We start from the raw sequence: 17,152 nt of genomic DNA, 5'->3' as shown, positions 1-17,152 counted from the left end.
GGCAGGAAACCGAGGATAAGGCTCCCTTCTGCAAAAGCTAATACATTGCACACTCTGTCACCTGAACTAAAGAGGCTGAGGAAAGAAAACAAGCTGAATGTGTTGTTGAATAGCGTCCATTTCCAGATCATTCTGTCCTGGGCTGCATTGTCTGTGTACAAACAGAACCTTTTCTTGAATTTGGGAATTTTGTGTCTTACTGAAAAAGTGAGACGTGTGTCCCCAATACAGCAGACTGTCTACCTGTGTTCAGTGTTATCTACAAGTTTCTATGATTCCATAATTGCTGTGCCATGAGAAAAACTGACTGATCACTCATTCTCAACGTTTTAAATTGATACTCTCATGACTAGGAGCAGCTCAAAAGGCCAGTAACGCAGAAGCAGATCATTCAGATTTAAATAAAAGTTGCAATTAAAAACACTGCAACATCTGTATATGGTTTAACTGGCCTGCAAACAGCAAAAATAAACTCACAGTGTAATAGTCTGTTTATGGCACAAACAGACAACGGAAAGCACAAAAAACGTTTAGTGCCTTTACCACGTATCCCATCAGGAGCTGATAGTTACATAATGTGTCACAATGCACCATTTACAACAGCTTAATTTGTACAAGTCCAAACCTTCTTGGCTGATGTTACCCCACTATCCAAATGAATGATGGTCCAGGGGAGCTTTCCAAGCCAGAGAAGATCTCATAATGCAAAGGTGAAAGATGTGCATCATGCATCATATATCAGTTTCTTGGGAATATACAAGCAGCCATTTATTTCCATAATGACTCCTTTTATGATGGATGCACTTTAATGTTCTATACTCTCAGTCCTTCATCTGATTCTGTGATATCGCATTTGTTGACCACTTTGTCTTCCACTTTGTCTTCTTCCATTAGATATTCACTGTACGCATGACAGCAGCCCCCCTTTTAATCGAATAAAAATGATGATACTCTGGTTGAAAATTCATTGTTCATAAACTTGCTGCACAAACCTTAATAAACAAACACTGTACTGTGTATTGGGGTTGCTTGCATTTAACTGCATCTTTTTTGCTTAGTGCTCTGATACATATCGCCTCTCGTCAAAAACTAGCATCTGAGTGTTAAATCCTCAGCACATGAAACAAAAGACTGTTTGGTTCATTCTACAATACAGAACTACTGGAACTTCAGTTACATTTGATTGGTTACCTGCTCTGCATGTGAATCCACTAGTTTTTAATCTTTCTCACAGGAAGCTGTTTTTTAATTAATGTCTCCATTTATGGAGCACCATACCATCTCTGGGCAGAAAATAACCCACTGGCATGTTGTCTTCGAAATGTATTTAAGAGTTTTAGATGAAAAATATCTTGATTTTTTACAGAGTGCCACACTACTTTTTTTCACATGAGCATGTTTTTTTTATTGTAATACTGTTTACTTTAGTTAAAGGACACCTTCCCCTTCTTTTTAGCTTACAGCTAACGACCGCATATCTTTTTTTACATTTTTTTATAATGACCATAAAATATAATTGTTTTGTTTTCAATTTCTGAAAATGATTTGGCAAAAATACACACCAGACCCTGAGGCATTAGTCTGAAATTAGGCTTGTGTGAGGGAGATAAAAACATTTTTTAAATTAATTTAAGAACTTTAACATATTGTAATCTAACTAAATTCACACATTAAAGGAAGCTAGTGTTTTTAAACTGTGATAAAACATAAACGCTAGGCTATATATTCTATATTTGTTCTGATATAGCTTCAAGTAAAGGTGAAGGGAATATCATTCATAAGTCATCATTCAAGGCTCTAGACTTTTGAATTGACCTCTGGTGAGTTGAGAATAGACAAGTTTCAAAAACAATAACAAGGCCCCTCTTTAATGCAGCTGATGCAGGTAGTTTTGATAGAAACTGGGAGGCAAACAACATCCCAATGGCTGAGGCAATGACTTCTTGGGCAGATGTTTTAAGAGTAAACAAAGAATAAATTCAGCTTTACTTTAAATATTTTAAACAAATTCACTGGCACTATAACACATTTACACAATGCCTTCAGCATCCATACAACCACAAAATCTCCTACCTGCACCTCCACCACTCACAGATACAGTAACAGCAGCATAAATCGATGCTCGGTGACCAATATTAACCTTGAGATGCTTAATTCTATTTTCTCCTCAGTCATTTCTGGTTATAGCGACTGCTGTTTCAGCTGTTATTCGTCTATCCATATTTTATATTAACAGCACCTAGGAACAATAACGAAATTAAGTTCCAGGTCAAATTTTTCATCATCAAACAAAACACAGACTGTCCTACGTTTCAGAAAAACCCAACCCAGCAGATTCATATCAGAGCAAAAGTTAAAGGCCAGTTTTTATGTATTAACTGTCAGTCAAGACAGGGAATAAACATTCATTTTTAATAACCAAGGAAAACACAGTCAGTCCATTGATCTGATAGCACCAACAGCTTCTTTGTTAGACCTGCCATTTTTAACTCCATTTCCTTTGTTTTCTTGATATTTCTACATCCTTTCAGACCCATAAGGTACAATGGTCTTCTCGCAGTGGAAGTATATACACTAACAGTTTGAAATATCCGAAAGGTTTGGTGGTCTATCAGGTCTAACACGATTGTATGCAGTCTTTGACTTTCTCTTTTTTTATTGAAGAGGTATCATCTTATCAAAATATCTAAGAAATATCTCCTGAAAAAAAAAACCTTATAATTGTATCATTTTAGACTTTCACACAGTAGTTTATAGAAATATAGGACATTCTGTTATCCCATTAAAATATGTGTATAGCTTGGCTGTCCAATCAAAAACAGGCATCTCCATTTTTGTCCATTTTTAGTTTACTACATCATTTGAACACAGCAGCTGTCCTTTACATTTTTTCCTTCTCCTGTAAAGGTGCTATTGCGGAGATACATGTTTTTTTCATTGGACAGCAACTATAAATATAATGTATACTGGATATAATAATATATACAGCTCCACACATATGTGTACACTATTTATGGGACATGTTACATTGCACACATGCCGTTTTAGGTCGTTCAGACGTGTCTCACCTTAGATACCTATTTAAAAACCTGAGAGAGTTTCAAAGCGGAGCAGACATATTTTTTTTTTTGAATGATGCTGAGAACAGGATCATACGCCCCTGTTAATCTTAGCTTCATTCCGTCATTCTCTATCCCCACAACACTCTTCCTGTTTACTCCCTGGAGAGGAAGTTGTGCAAAGAATGCACGCCGTAGGGGAACTGGGTGCGAGTGAGTGTAGAATGAAGACCCTTCCTGAGAGGGGACTATTATTTGATTTGGAACAAGGCCAAAGAGGCACTCCCTGAAAGCCCTAGGGTGGATTACTTGGCTGGCTTTTTATCCTCCACAGTACACATGTCAAGTGCTGGTCCTGAGGGCCACGAAACCTTCTTCCTTTCATCTCCAGTTCCACAAGAAGCACTCTGCGGTTTTTAGGACACTTTGTGCGAACCGGCACTATCTGGAAGCTCTCTGCTAAGAGCTGCACGAAGACCTCCACTGTTTCACTGTTTTATTCTTGAGGAAGAAGGGCTCAGATATATCTTTCTCTTAAGCATCTACCAATTAATTTACAAACCTTTAGAAACCCATGTCTAACCCTGGCTCCCATCTAACAAACGCATTTTAGTATCCAGTTCCCCAGACTTGAGAAATGAATGAATACCCTTGAGGTTGTCTGGATTGGTCTAATCATCAATTTTCTGCTCCTACTTTTTTTTTTTTTTTCCATTGAAGCCACAAGCTCTATCTAACTATCGGGTCCGGAGAGGTGCTGCTGGTGTTTGAAAGCATGCAAATGCATTTATCTCTGCATCCGAGTGGCACACAGTACATTGCCACCATGTTAATGTGGCTTCAAAGGACGCCTGAAGTCACCGCCAGTTCAGTCAGAGTGGAAATGACCTCATTTGCAAAAATGAAGGTGCCACACTGGTATCATTGAAGACAGAGCAGAAAGGACACACACTTCTTCAACAAAGCAAGAAATGCAACAGTATGCCGTCATTAAATCAGTTTTCCCACACAGACCTTTCTGAAGCATCAATATAAAAAACAAGAAATGTGTTTTTTTTTATTATTATTGCCATTAAACATTTATTAATGTCATTACATTTAACCCATCCATAGCATAGAACTGGCAACTTTCCAGCCTTAACCACAGCTGAAGCCCTTTTTGTTGTCATTTATAAACCTGTTTTTTTTTATCTCCTTCTAATATACAGTACCAGTCAAAAGTTTGGATACATCTTCTCTTAGTCTTTGGTGAAGCCGGGAACTGTGTACCAGCCCCTACCTCTGCACAACCCAAGTTATGGTCCCAAACGTTCCAGGTGACGATCTCATGAAGCTGACCGAGAGAACGCTGAGAGTGAGCAAAGCTGTCATCAAAGCAAAAGGTGGCTACTTTGAAGAATCTAAAGTATAAAACCTATTCTGGTTTGTTTAACACTTTTTAGTTTACTACATAATCACATATGTGTCCCTTCATAGTTTTAATCTCTTCCATATTCATTTACAATGTAGAAAATAATGTTTTTTATTCGTTTTTTATTAAACATCAGCTATCCTTTACAACGTGATGTCTGCAAGTCTGAGTATAGTCTCCTTTTTTGTTCCATTATGAGCTGCCAATATTGCATTGTACAAAAACCAATCAGGTCCACTATGACTTCAAACAGCACAAAGAGCACACTCTTATGGTCCAATCAAAACATCATATTTCCACTTTGTCCATCTGGAAAACTGCGGTTGCTCTTGCTATTGTATAAAAATCTGAAATGGCTGATCAAAGAACGCCAGTTCATTTTTAAATTAGGCATGTTCCCTTCTCCTTAAAAATACACAGGCATGTGATCCGACCGTGAGTATAGGTTGTGTTTTGGATGATGGTGTGCTTGTCAGCAACAAAGGAAGCTGTTGTGCTGATCAACAGCAAAACCAGCACTGACCAGCATTAATTCCATTGGAATAAATGCTGATCTACGCCGTTTTGCTCAGCGGGACAGAATCCCCAACTCTGTGTTAACATAGGTTATGTTTAATCATATTTACCCTGAATCAGATAAAGCTTTATCCAATGATTAAATGCTGGATAATCTTAATAAATTACTAAAAAAACGAATATAAGACTGGCCTGACATTATATTGTGTAATGTCATGCATCAGTTTTGCACGTGAAAACACTTCTGCCTCATTCCAGTCTTGGGTAACCTTGACTGTGAATAAAAATCAGTGCACAGTTCTGTAGAAAACACAGGCCTGATGTGAAGCAGCACTGGGCTGAGATTGCACAAGAAGAAACTCAGGCAGAAACAGGAAAATCTCTCAGAATCTTTGATTAATTCCTGGGAATTAAAAGAAGGACTATAGTGGAGCATGGGTGTTCACAATAATACGTAATGCCACATTCTCTCTCTCTCTCTCTCTCTCTCTCTCAATATGCAAAGGGTTCAGTGCATAACTGAATGGCATTTGATAGCACTAATTAAATGTGCCCCTGCAGGAAAAAAGAAACTCTCTCTCTCTAACTCTTTCGCTCCCTCTCGCAGACTGTGCATCCCGGGGGAGGAGAATCTATGCAACAGATCACAAAGGAACACTGTCTAATTACTCCACTCCTCTAAATCAACTTGAAAGTTAAATCTTTTTTGTAGTTAATCATGCCTCTCACTTACCAGGCTTTTTTCTTACAAAATGAACAAGTCTGATAACACTCGATGCAGATCATTTAAACACTATACTGCAGCACATTTAAACACAAGCGTTGCTAATTTTCTTCAACCGAACAAGAAGCCAAGCAGAAAAAGACAGCAGCTCTGAATTGCGCTTTTCACATTTCTGAAAGAAGCTGCTGTTATAAAGGTAGTGATTCATAAGCATGCGACTAAATTAGTGGTTAAGCTATTCTGAACCCTGATGATGCCTCAGCCTTTGGAGTCTTAAAGAGTACAGCTTGCCTCAATCTCTGGGTGGGTAAGACAGCGTCGCCTCTCCCTGTCCCACAGGCACAGTGCTGGCCAGCGCGGGTGTCTGTTGAAGTGGCAGATCTGGGCAGCTGCCATTCTCCTCCAGTTTGTTGAAAATTAGTGGCAGTTCAAATAGAGGCAGTGGCTGGTTTCCCATATCTCTGAGGAAGCATGTGCTCGCCTTCAGCCTCCCAGGCTGATGGCACTTAGTCTGATTGGGGAGTGCCAGCTTTCAGGGTGGAACTGGTGACAAATAATGATTAGGGAGAAAACTGGGATTAAATTAAAACCAAATAGTTGTTCAATTGAATTCAAATGAAATAAAATAAAATTTAAATAAAATAAAATGTTCTGTTGTCATATGATTCACAGAGTTATAAGCCTCTTGTACAATATATTTAAAAAAAACACATCCAACTGAGGATAAAGTTGTTTTCATTAAATAACCTTTAAAGTTTATAACAAAAAGAATAAGTCTTTCTTCTGAGGCCTGGCCTTTTTATTACATTATTTCATTCCACATGACCAAGACTTTGCCTATGAAAAGAAACACTGACCCTGACTATAGGATCTCATTAGTGCTGGGAATTAAAACAAAGTGTCAGATCTACTCAGTGAACTGGAAAGAGGTTATTTTCTAAATGGCAAATACCTACTGCAAAAGCCTAAACCTGAAGTGGAGAACACCAGCTCAGAGAAGCAAACCGTGAACACTGATTACTCTATGCTTCACTTAGACATTCTAATTATCTGAATAAGTCATCACCGCATATAGAGAAATCAATACGGACATGGCACGCGTCAGAAAAGATAAGGAACATGGCTGTAAACATTATTTATTCCCGATCAATAAGGACTGTAATATAATCGGGTGGTAAAATGCAACACTGAAGATCATGGGATTTGTATGCCGAGCATCACCTGAGTACAAGCCCACTGTGCCTTACAGAGAAAAAAGCGGAATTTCACAATCAGCTTAAAAAACAGTCTGGTTTTCCCCCAAAACACAATGCAAAAATACATTTTTTACAAAATATATTGTTGATTTAGTGAGGAAACCATCCCCCAACGCATCTTTTAAAAAAGGTGTGTTTAAGCAGAGAAACAAACAAACATTTTGTAACATAAACCTCAAAATAGTTGGATATAAAAAGCAGACCTTCAATAAACATCCACAGCCCAAGAATCGCCAGTAAAAAAAAACAGTCCAAGGTCACGTTTACAGGAAAAATGGGAGTAGCAGAAGTAAACAGTCCACAGAACAGCCCAGAGTAACAGAGAAAAACCAAACAACACAGAACTACGATGGGAGAAAACACCACAAGCCTTTAGTACCCCAGAAGGCCACCTCCTGTGTCCGAAACTACATTCGAACTGACCACGTTTAATAATTTCTCACCTGAAACTTCACCTGTGAGAAATGTTCACTTTTACTGAGGCTTGCAAACTCTTTGGAATGAATAGAATGCAGCAGATAAATAGTAACTATAACAGTCAATATTTAACAAGAACATACTGTGTCCAAGATGTGAAGCACTAAATAGCACACCTGGTGGAGTCACTAATAATGAGTTAAATATGAGTGAGTGTGTAAGAGCATGAGTGATTTAAATTTCAGTTCCTTAAAAGTACTTCTCATGTACAAATGGCTATAAAACAAAAAATGGGTGTTTCTCCATGTCACAATAACTCCAAAACTGACCCAAATGGGAATGTGAAACTTCTAACTGAACTTGGTTGAACTTCACCATACATAAGCTTTTTAAAGTTCTTGTCCCTTTTTTGACCACATAACAGAGTGACAGACGGCAAAATGCTGCCGAAACCCTTCTATTAAATAATTGGTTTGTTTTTCTAAATATGTCTCTAAAGCAGAAATGGTGGGCTATTACTTTAGAAAGAGCAGCTGATTGACCAGGATGAAAAGAAAGACAGGCCTCTCTTCAGGTGACTCATACAGACGGTTGTTGATATCTATTCTATTCACAAACACAGCAAAGTCCAATTTGAAAGCAAGGGTGACAGGAGGAACTGTAGAAAAAAGCCAGGCATGGATGGATTAGCCATTTCCGAATGCATCACCAGCTGCTCGTCAGATTTTGGCTTTGCAAACTCAGAGTGCCTTTTGACTTTGAGAGTATGTTGAAAGCATGCTGAAAGGACAATGAGAAACACACAACATTTGTGCATACTGAACCAGGCTTATGGAAATGTCTTCAGCAAGAACATCAAGATTAGTGAGCATCCTGTACACGAAAGAAAGAAATTCTAGGTTCTATGGTACATGTCGTGGTACATAGCATGAATCACAATGTTTGCGGTTGGGGATGGTTGTAATCAATTTAGGCTCATGGGATAAATCACAAGCCAGTTAGCTTTTTTGAAAAAAAACAAAAAACAAATGTGTATAAAAAACATTAAATAAAAATAGCTAATACCATTGATAAAATGTTATACATTTTACGTATACATTTTATAACATTTAGCAGACACTCTTTACCAGAGTGCATTACAATACAAAGCATGTTACAGAGATTTTCATGCTAACTTTCATGTTAGGAGTCTTGCCCGAGGGCTCTAATTGGTGTAGCATGGTGTGTTTACCCAGATGGAGAACTGAATCCTGGTCTGCTGTGTTATCAATACACTACACCAACCAGTTTCCATACACTGGTTGTTGCTAGCTATTTGTAATTGGTCAAAATCTTACAATGTGTTTAAAGGCATTAACAGGGACTCTGTCCTGAATTTTCTGTAGGAACAGCCCCTACTCTCTTGGGAAGGATTAGTTTGCATTCAGCCTTCTGAGAATTAGCGAGTGTACGTACTGACGTTGGATGAATAGTTCTGGATTGCAGATTCCACTCCAACTCGTCCCAGCGGTTTTGGGCATATTTCCAAAATTTCAGAGATTACAGTTCCACTTCAAGACAGTCCTGTGTTCCCTCCTTTTTTACATCTCTAGCAAACACATGGCTTTGGGTTAAGCTGCAGCTGCTCCAGATTGTTCCAGATTTTGTCAATATAGAATATACTAGCTATGTCCATTGATTGATTTTCTGTCATGTTCTGACACAAGGCAGGAACACACCCTGGACAGGGCACCACACACTCACCCAGTGACTCACACACTCACACATGTGGACACTTTTCCACAGTCTACCAGTGTATCTACCTAAGTGTTTTCAGACTGTGGGAGGAAACCCATGTTTCAGACACCTGAACACACCAAACTCCTCACAGACATTGACCCGAAGCAGGGATTGCTCCCAGAAACTTAGGCCCCCAGAGCTGTCTCTCAGTGACACTACTTGTAGTGGCACTATGCTACCCTTATTCTCCCTGTGTTCAAATAAATGCTTGTGTCAGCCATAGGTCTTTCCTAAGGTAGATGTAGACATAATTAAAAGCAGGGTTTTGGACACAACCGGACAGAGCATACTCATAATAGGTGTAATTTATCACAACTCCATTACATAGTGTCAATTTGCACACCTCTAATCAACTGCCTTAAAGTTTTCATAGAACTGACACAAACAAACACCACATGACAGGCTGCTCCTCTGGAGATGAAACTTAGCGAAGGATTTGGATGCTTCCTGGAGACAGTGAGCCTCACAGGGAGAAATGTTAGACCGCATTTGTCAGAGAGCTTGGCTGAGAACGAGCTCCACATTCATTTGCATGTAAAGTGCAAAACAAGAAGCTAAAAAGCGAGAAAAAAGAGCGAGCACACCAGCAGCAAGTAAGAGCCTTCAGCTTCCATTGAAATGGCACCATTCAGAGAAAGAGAAGTGTGAAGCTACCAGTCAAGGTTACTCATTAACAAGTCTGGAAGTGAAACTTACAAATGCAAGGAGCGAAAAGACTTCTTTAAGTCTTAGGGCAAAAAAAGAGTGAAGTTAGTAACCCTGAATAAACTCAGTTACTCATTAAAAAAAGCGTTTCCTGAGCCATACAAAGTTCTAATGTCCAATATTAATAGTATACAAAACCTAATGTACAAAGCGGTCATAGTCAGTTAAGCATAAGTACTTCAACAGATATTAAAGGCACATTCCCACAGCATACAGAATCCTGGATGAGCGCTTATGGAAACCGCAGCTCTCCTAATTACAAGCCTCCAACTGCTTCTTCGGTGAGGTTTCTCACAAAGCACGGCTCTATTTCTGTCTCTGGCTCTCATCCTCCATGCAAAATAACAATGAGAAGTAGATTCAATAATAGCACATGATGGCCACAGAGGAGTTTACCTACTCGCACAGTGAGCCGTCTCTGTACATTCAATTCACAATGTAACAGGAAACTCTTTGAACTTTCCTCCTTCATCAGTAACTGCAGGGAGTCTTGAGAAGCTGCCACTGACCATGACACTCCCCAAAGGGTCGAAAACATGAATCACACCCACGGGGTCAAACTTTAAAGCCCTGCCTCAAGCCGTCAAGTCGCTTTCATTTGGATGAATCACAAAAGTCTACAGGTGTGCGTGAGAATCGATGGGTGGATTCTGAAGTTGAACAGCGTCACTCAAACACTTTTAAATTCTCTGAGAGTCTCCTACATCCAAACTCCTTTGAATCAAGCTGCTTTTTGTTCAAACATCACTATGGCACTTATATGTACAGTGGTAGAACAGAGCAGGCTTTAATCCACTCTCAGACCACCCTGGTTTTACTGTTCAATATCAAATCCACTCAGTCTACTTTATGTATCTCTTCCACTGACCACACAGGAGCACTTTGTAATTCTACAGAGTCATATTTACATTATAAATATAGTCCATCTGTTGCTCTGCTTACTTTGTTTGCCCATTTCTCCCTGCTCCTCTATGGTCAGGACTCCCACAGAGCAGATATAATTTGGGTGGTGGATCATTCTCAGCGATGCAGTTACACTGACATGGTGGTGGTGTTTTAGTGTGTGTTGTGCTGGTATGCGTGGATCAGACACAGCAGGGATGCTGAAGTTTTTAAACACCTCACTGTCACTGCTGGACTGAGAATAGTCCACCAACCAGAAATACCAAGCCTACAGCGTCCTGTGGGTAGCAACCACTGACCACTGATGAGGACGACCAACACAAACTGTTTGTGTGTTTAATGATGGTGTGTCTAATACAGTGGACAGTGAGTGGACACACTGCACAGTTGTATCTGATTTACTCCAGCCAGAGCACACACCATCACCATATCTATGTCACTACAAACATATTATAAGGTCACTCAACTACTTTGTGGTCTACTTTGGGAAGATAGTGAGGATATCGTAGGGTGTGTGAAGGTGTCCTGAAATATAACGGAAGCCGCAGTAAGGGGTGCACTTTTTTTATACTGCATTTAGTTGTTATAGCTGCTGTGTCATTTTTATAGCAATTCTTGAGAAATATGTGTTCAATTACTGAGAAAACTTGCAGATGACAAATGGCATGTCTCACATTTTAACTGTATATAATATTTACCCTATGTTAGGCTTTGTCCTGCTCTCTTAGCTTAAAACAAGAAAAGGTAGGCTACATTTCTATCAGCATCAGCTTCTGCATCACTATCAGCAAAAAGTGGCAGTGTGCCATCTGTAATGTACTGCAGATCTACTGTATGTGGCAAAGAGCTCTTAGGGCTTTGAGACTACCTCATAATTTCATGGGGGTCTTGTTATGTCAGGACAGACCCCCATAGACTCCTGTAATTAACATGTTCACATCGCCGTCGTAATGCATCATATGCAAATGTATCTATGTGTACGGTATGCTTGGGTGCATGCAAATCAATGGTTGGTAATTATGCATGTACAACCACCTAAATTAACAAGGGGAAGTGTTTGATTAGCTGCCCTACTGTTTTGGTGAACATGATAATAAGCAACCACCGTGTTGAATGGATTGGATTAATTTCTTCTTATTCGTCTGATCTTTGTTTACACTGGGCTTCTGTAAACAGAAAAAGTCCCAATGTCTTTGAAGAAGGAACAAGGCTGCACTGCCAACTTCAGTATAAGGGCATTAAGCTAGTCTAAGAATGTCTGAAATCTAATTCTGCCATTCTTCGATTGCCCTAGTCAAGGGCACCCTCACAAGGAGAGACATGTGGTCAGCAACATAAGCAAAAACAGACCCAATGTCTCGACCACAGCTGGGGCTGGAGACTCCAATCTGGGTCACAGCATTAGGTTACGATACAATGAAAAACTTGCTGAAGGAAGCATAGTTTTGGAGAGAGAAGTAAAAAAAGCAAAAGAACCTTTGAGAAAACCCAAGGATACTATAAGCAGTGGGTGGGATTATAAAGACTGCATAGCACCCACTTTAATTGCAGACTACAGAACAAGGTTTCCATTTTTTCACTGGTCTGGAATGGCCAGCTAGTGGAAGGAAAAATTCCTATACATTTTTCAATTAGCTTTATGTCAAAAGAAATCAGGCATTGTATCTAAAAATAATGATTAATCTTCTGTAAATATTTATTGTTTGTCAAAATAATGCCTATTTTAAATGACATTGTTGATGTTTAAATAAATCATTTTTAATATTTGACTTTCTTTTTCACAAAAAAACTAAAAAACATCTAAGAAATTTTCTAATTATGAAAATGATTTATTTAGAACCATAACTAGTAATTATTTATTCCACATTTTTAGTATATTTTACTTTTAATTTTAACTCATTATTTCAACATAACAACATGATGAAGAATAATTTGGAGATACAAAAACAATATAAAAGCTGAGAGGATCATTGTTGTTATTATAAAAATAAATGGCAAGAGCTGCCATTTTAATTCTAACCTACATTTTCACAAACAATGTGTTAACAACTTTAAAATGGTTAGGTTTAGCTACTATAACAGAGGTTAAACAAACAGGCAACTAACATGCAATCATTAAAACACAACGATGGGAATGTGTTAGTGTGTGTTCTGCTTGTTTGAGTGGATCAGACACAGCAGTGCTGCTGGAGTTTTTAAAAAACTCTCCACTTGCATAGACACCTACCTTGTTAGTCCACCTTGTAGATGTAAATTCAGAGACAGTAGCTCATCTGTAGCCTCACAGTTTGTTTTGATTGTCCTCTAGTCCATCATCATTGGTCATAGGACATTGTCCGCTTGATGTTCAGCAGTGACACAGAGGTCTTTACAAACTCCAGCAGCACAGCTGTGTCTGATCCACTCATACTAGCTCAACAATCACTAAAACACCACCACGTCAGTGTCACTGTAGCTCTGAGAATGATTTACCAGCCAAATCATAGCTGATCTGTGCTGGTCCTGTGAGGGTGCTGAAGACTGAAGAACAGACTAAAAACCAAAGTATGTAGTACAGCTGATAAACAAGTCCGTAATTGTAGAACTGCACAGTGCCTGTATATGGTCAGTGGAGCTAAAATAAGTGCAGAAGAACAGAAGCCACTAAGATATTTTTGCTGATAACTGTATGTCCACAAATCAACTGTAATGTTAAAGTTTGCAAAATTGTATTGCAATTCTCCTCTCTCTAGGTATCTCTCCTCCATATCTATGCGTTCATTTCCCTCTCTCTCTCTCTCCCTCTCTGTAGTTCTGTCGTTTTCTAGGACTTTTCCCTGTCCGAAATCTGGTTTAATCGCCACTAATACGAGACAATAGCATCGGAGATTTGTTTCTGAATATAACCGTTAGACAAGAGCACTTTAATATGGACTCGCACTTCTTAATAGTAATAAAAAATAATTATATATTGCAGAAAATTAAAGAGAAAAGAAAACAAAGGTAAAGAATGTGAATGAAAAATGTTTTTCTTTGCAATATCATTTAATTTCTTACAACTATTAAACATTCGCACAACAGTGGATAAAGTAAAAGTCCCAGCTCTGTAAACACGGTCCGAGCTCAGCACAAAAACCAGAACCAAACACCAACAAGAGACGAAACACGGCTCTGTTTGCCGTTCCCAACCCCACTCTAACTCTTCAGACTGAACACTAAAGGGAAGGTCGGAGAGGAACTCACAGGAGCGGGTGTTTTCCCGTCGTATTCCCGAGTTAAACAGCAGTCTCCGGGACTCATGAGCGGCTTGGTGCCGTTACTCCGACTGGGCTTCACGCGCTACTCCAGCGGCTTAAAAAGTTTCGTGACGTCAAGAGAGCGTTTGAAACGGCGCTTTCTACTGGAATGTACTGTTCGCGCCTCTCTTAAAGAGACAGAGCTCCCTTTCTCCATAATATTACTTTCATATGTCGCCTAAAGTGAACCAGTAAAGGAGTAACTGTGTCCAAAATTAAGTTTTTGCTTTAAAATCGTGATTTGTTGTATTACTATAAGCAAAAACTCAAATGTCGAATGTGCTGTATAATAACAAAAAATGTTTGCCTCGTGTAAAAGCCCTGTAGTCATTAAATGAGTAAGGAACTTCAGGCTTAAACATTTTTTTAAATTGTTATAAGGTAAATAGAAAAATGGATGGCACTATTTCACCTCGTTCTTCAATTATTAGGAGCCTACAGGACTGCCACTAAGCATGTGTAACTGTAGTGAATCTTCTCAGTGCTGCAGTGTAGATAACATGGTAGTGGTGTATGAGTGGATGGAGTTTTATTTTAGGGCCACGGTATTGAAAATACTACTACTAATAACAATATGATTTGATATGAACATGAATATGATATGAACAATATGAGAATTCTGAGAATGATCTCGGAATAAATCTCAGAATAATGTCGGAACAGTTCTGAGAATTATCTCGGAATAATTTGGAGGAAAAAAGGTCAGAATAATTCTGAGAATGAAGTCAGATTACTTAGAGAAACACTGTTTTGGGTTATTATTTAGTGTCAGAGTCACACAGCTCCAGGGACCTGGAGGTTGTGGGTTCGAGTCCCGCTCCAGATGACTGTGAGGAGTTTGGTGTGTTCTCTCTGTGTCTGTGTGGGTTTCCTCCGGGTGACTGTCTATGAGGAGTTTGGTGTGTTCTCCCTGTGTCTGTGTGGGTTTCCTCCGGGTGACTGTCTGTGAGGAGTTTGGTGTGTTCTCTCTGTGTCTGTGTGGGTTTCCTCCGGGTGACTGTCTGTGAGGAGTTTGGTGTGTTCTCCCTGTGTCTGCGTGGGTTTCCTCCGGGTGACTGTCTGTGAGGAGTTTGGTGTGTTCTCTCTGTGTCTGTGTGGGTTTCCTCCGGGTGACTGTCTGTGAGGAGTTTGGTGTGTTCTCCCTGTGTCTGCGTGGGTTTCCTCCGGGTGACTGTCTGTGAGGAGCTGGTGTGTTCTCTCTGTGTCTGTGTGGGTTTCCTCCGGGTGACTGTCTGTGAGGAGCTGGTGTGTTCTCTCTGTGTCTGTGTGGGTTTCCTCCGGGTGACTGTCTGTGAGGAGTTTGGTGTGTTCTCCCTGTGTCTGCGTGGGTTTCTTCCGGGTGACTGTCTGTGAGGAGTTTGGTGTGTTCTCTCTGTGTCTGCGTGGGTTTCCTCCGGGTGACTGTCTGTGAGGAGTTTGGTGTGTTTTCCCTGTGTCTGCGTGGGTTTCCTCCGGGTGACTGTCTGTGAGGAGTGTGGTGTGTTCTCCCTGTGTCTGCGTGGGTTTCCTCCGGGTGACTGTCTATGAGGAGTTTGGTGTGTTCTCCCTGTGTCTGCGTGGGTTTCCTCCCACGGTCCAAAAGCACACGTTGGTAGGTGGCGACTCAAAAGTGTCTGTAGGTGTGAATGTGTGTTGCCCTGTGAAGGACTGGCGCCCCCTCCGGGGTGTATTCCCGCCTTGCACCCAATGATTCCAAGTAGGCTCTGGACCCACAGAGACCCTAAATTGGATAAGCGGTTACAGATGATGAATGTAGACAGACAGACTCACAGTCTGTGCGTCACAGAGTGAGTTGTGAAAAAAGCAGTCAGTTAAGTGAACAGAATTATTTATTAAATGCATCCACACAACATAACGACTAACCCTGACAGTGCAGCCCCGGACTGTGATGCATATGGCTTTACTTTATGCGAGTTCCACACGCTCTGGATCAATAATTTTCGTGATCATTAATTGTATCGTGTGAAACTACATGCCCTCTTCTGAATAAACGGTTTCTTGCAACGATTCAGGGTAGAAATACAGATCCCAATCTGGTTCTGATGTGGCAGAGTGTTTACTCCTGAAAGCTATACCATTCAGCAATACACTGCATTCCTCAGCTACGCTGTGGTTGTGTCAGCCCCATTATACGTGTAGTAAATTATTAAGACATTATTCTCAGAATTATTCCGAGATTAATTTCAGAATTCTGTTATTATTAATATTACAGCTTCAAAATGATCAGAATGTGTGACTGTTTTTTGTTTGTTTGTTTGTTTGTTTGTTTTTGGATTTTTTTCCCTAAATACACGTGTCTGAAAACTTCCACAGGCTTTTCCATATCGTTTTCCCTCATAAGGAGGATGTTGGAAAGGCTCAGTGCATCTGAAATTTAGTGTAACAAATCAGACTGCTGCAGGTCAGCAGAAGCTGCTTAGCCCAGTTTCTGAAGGAAATGCAATGCATGTGTTTACATGCCATTACCACATACATACAAATGAGAATGCATCATCTGTTTCTGAGACTCACATCTTTGCAAAAAGCTATATTTGGTCCCAAAATTGCTAATAATGAAAAGCAACCTTCAAAGGAAACACAGACCATATTTAATAATTCTTTTTCATTCACTCATTCATTTTCTGTAACTGCTACATCCTTTACACTACTGCAGTGTGTTCTACGTGAAACCTTTGGATGTAAGGCAGGAAAACACCATGGACAGTGCGCCAGTCCATCAAAAGGCATCACACACTCATGCATTCATTGTGGTAAAGAATGATTAATTTCCTTATCAAAACATTAAAAAAGTGTTAACAAATATTTTATTCCATTATCATGATATAACAAACCTTTTAGCACTATAGCAAATCATTCATTCATTCATTCATTAATTCATTATCTGTAAGCGCTTATCCAGTTCAGGGTCGCGGTGGGTCCAGAGCCTACCTGGAATCATTGGGCGCAAGGCGGGAATACACCCTGAAGGGGGCGCCAGTCCTTCACAGGGCAACACAGACACACTCACATTCACTCACACCTACGGACACTTTTTGAGTCGCCAATCCACCTACCAACGTGTGTTTTTGGACTGTGGGAGGAAACCGGAGCACCCAGAGGAAACCCAC

At 39.9% G+C, this 17,152-nt stretch overlaps 1 protein-coding gene across 2 annotated transcripts in view; it reads right to left on the bottom strand.

Annotated features, from left to right (window-relative positions):
• gulp1b (GULP PTB domain containing engulfment adaptor 1b) overlaps positions 1-14,116 on the bottom strand; it is a 48,078-nt gene extending 33,962 nt beyond the window's left edge. For both annotated transcript variants that reach the window (XM_066663166.1, XM_066663167.1), the window contains exon 1: positions 13,993-14,116. The gene's annotated coding sequence lies outside the window, so the exon portion shown is untranslated. The remainder of the gene's footprint in view (positions 1-13,992) is intronic.
• Positions 14,117-17,152: the final 3,036 nt, after the last annotated feature.

The sequence above is a fragment of the Hoplias malabaricus genome, chromosome 3 (genome assembly GCF_029633855.1).
Source record: "Hoplias malabaricus isolate fHopMal1 chromosome 3, fHopMal1.hap1, whole genome shotgun sequence".
Taxonomy (NCBI): domain Eukaryota; kingdom Metazoa; phylum Chordata; class Actinopteri; order Characiformes; family Erythrinidae; genus Hoplias; species Hoplias malabaricus.
The sequence above is the reverse complement of the archived record's forward strand: the minus strand, read 5'-3'. Positions and strand labels throughout refer to the sequence as shown.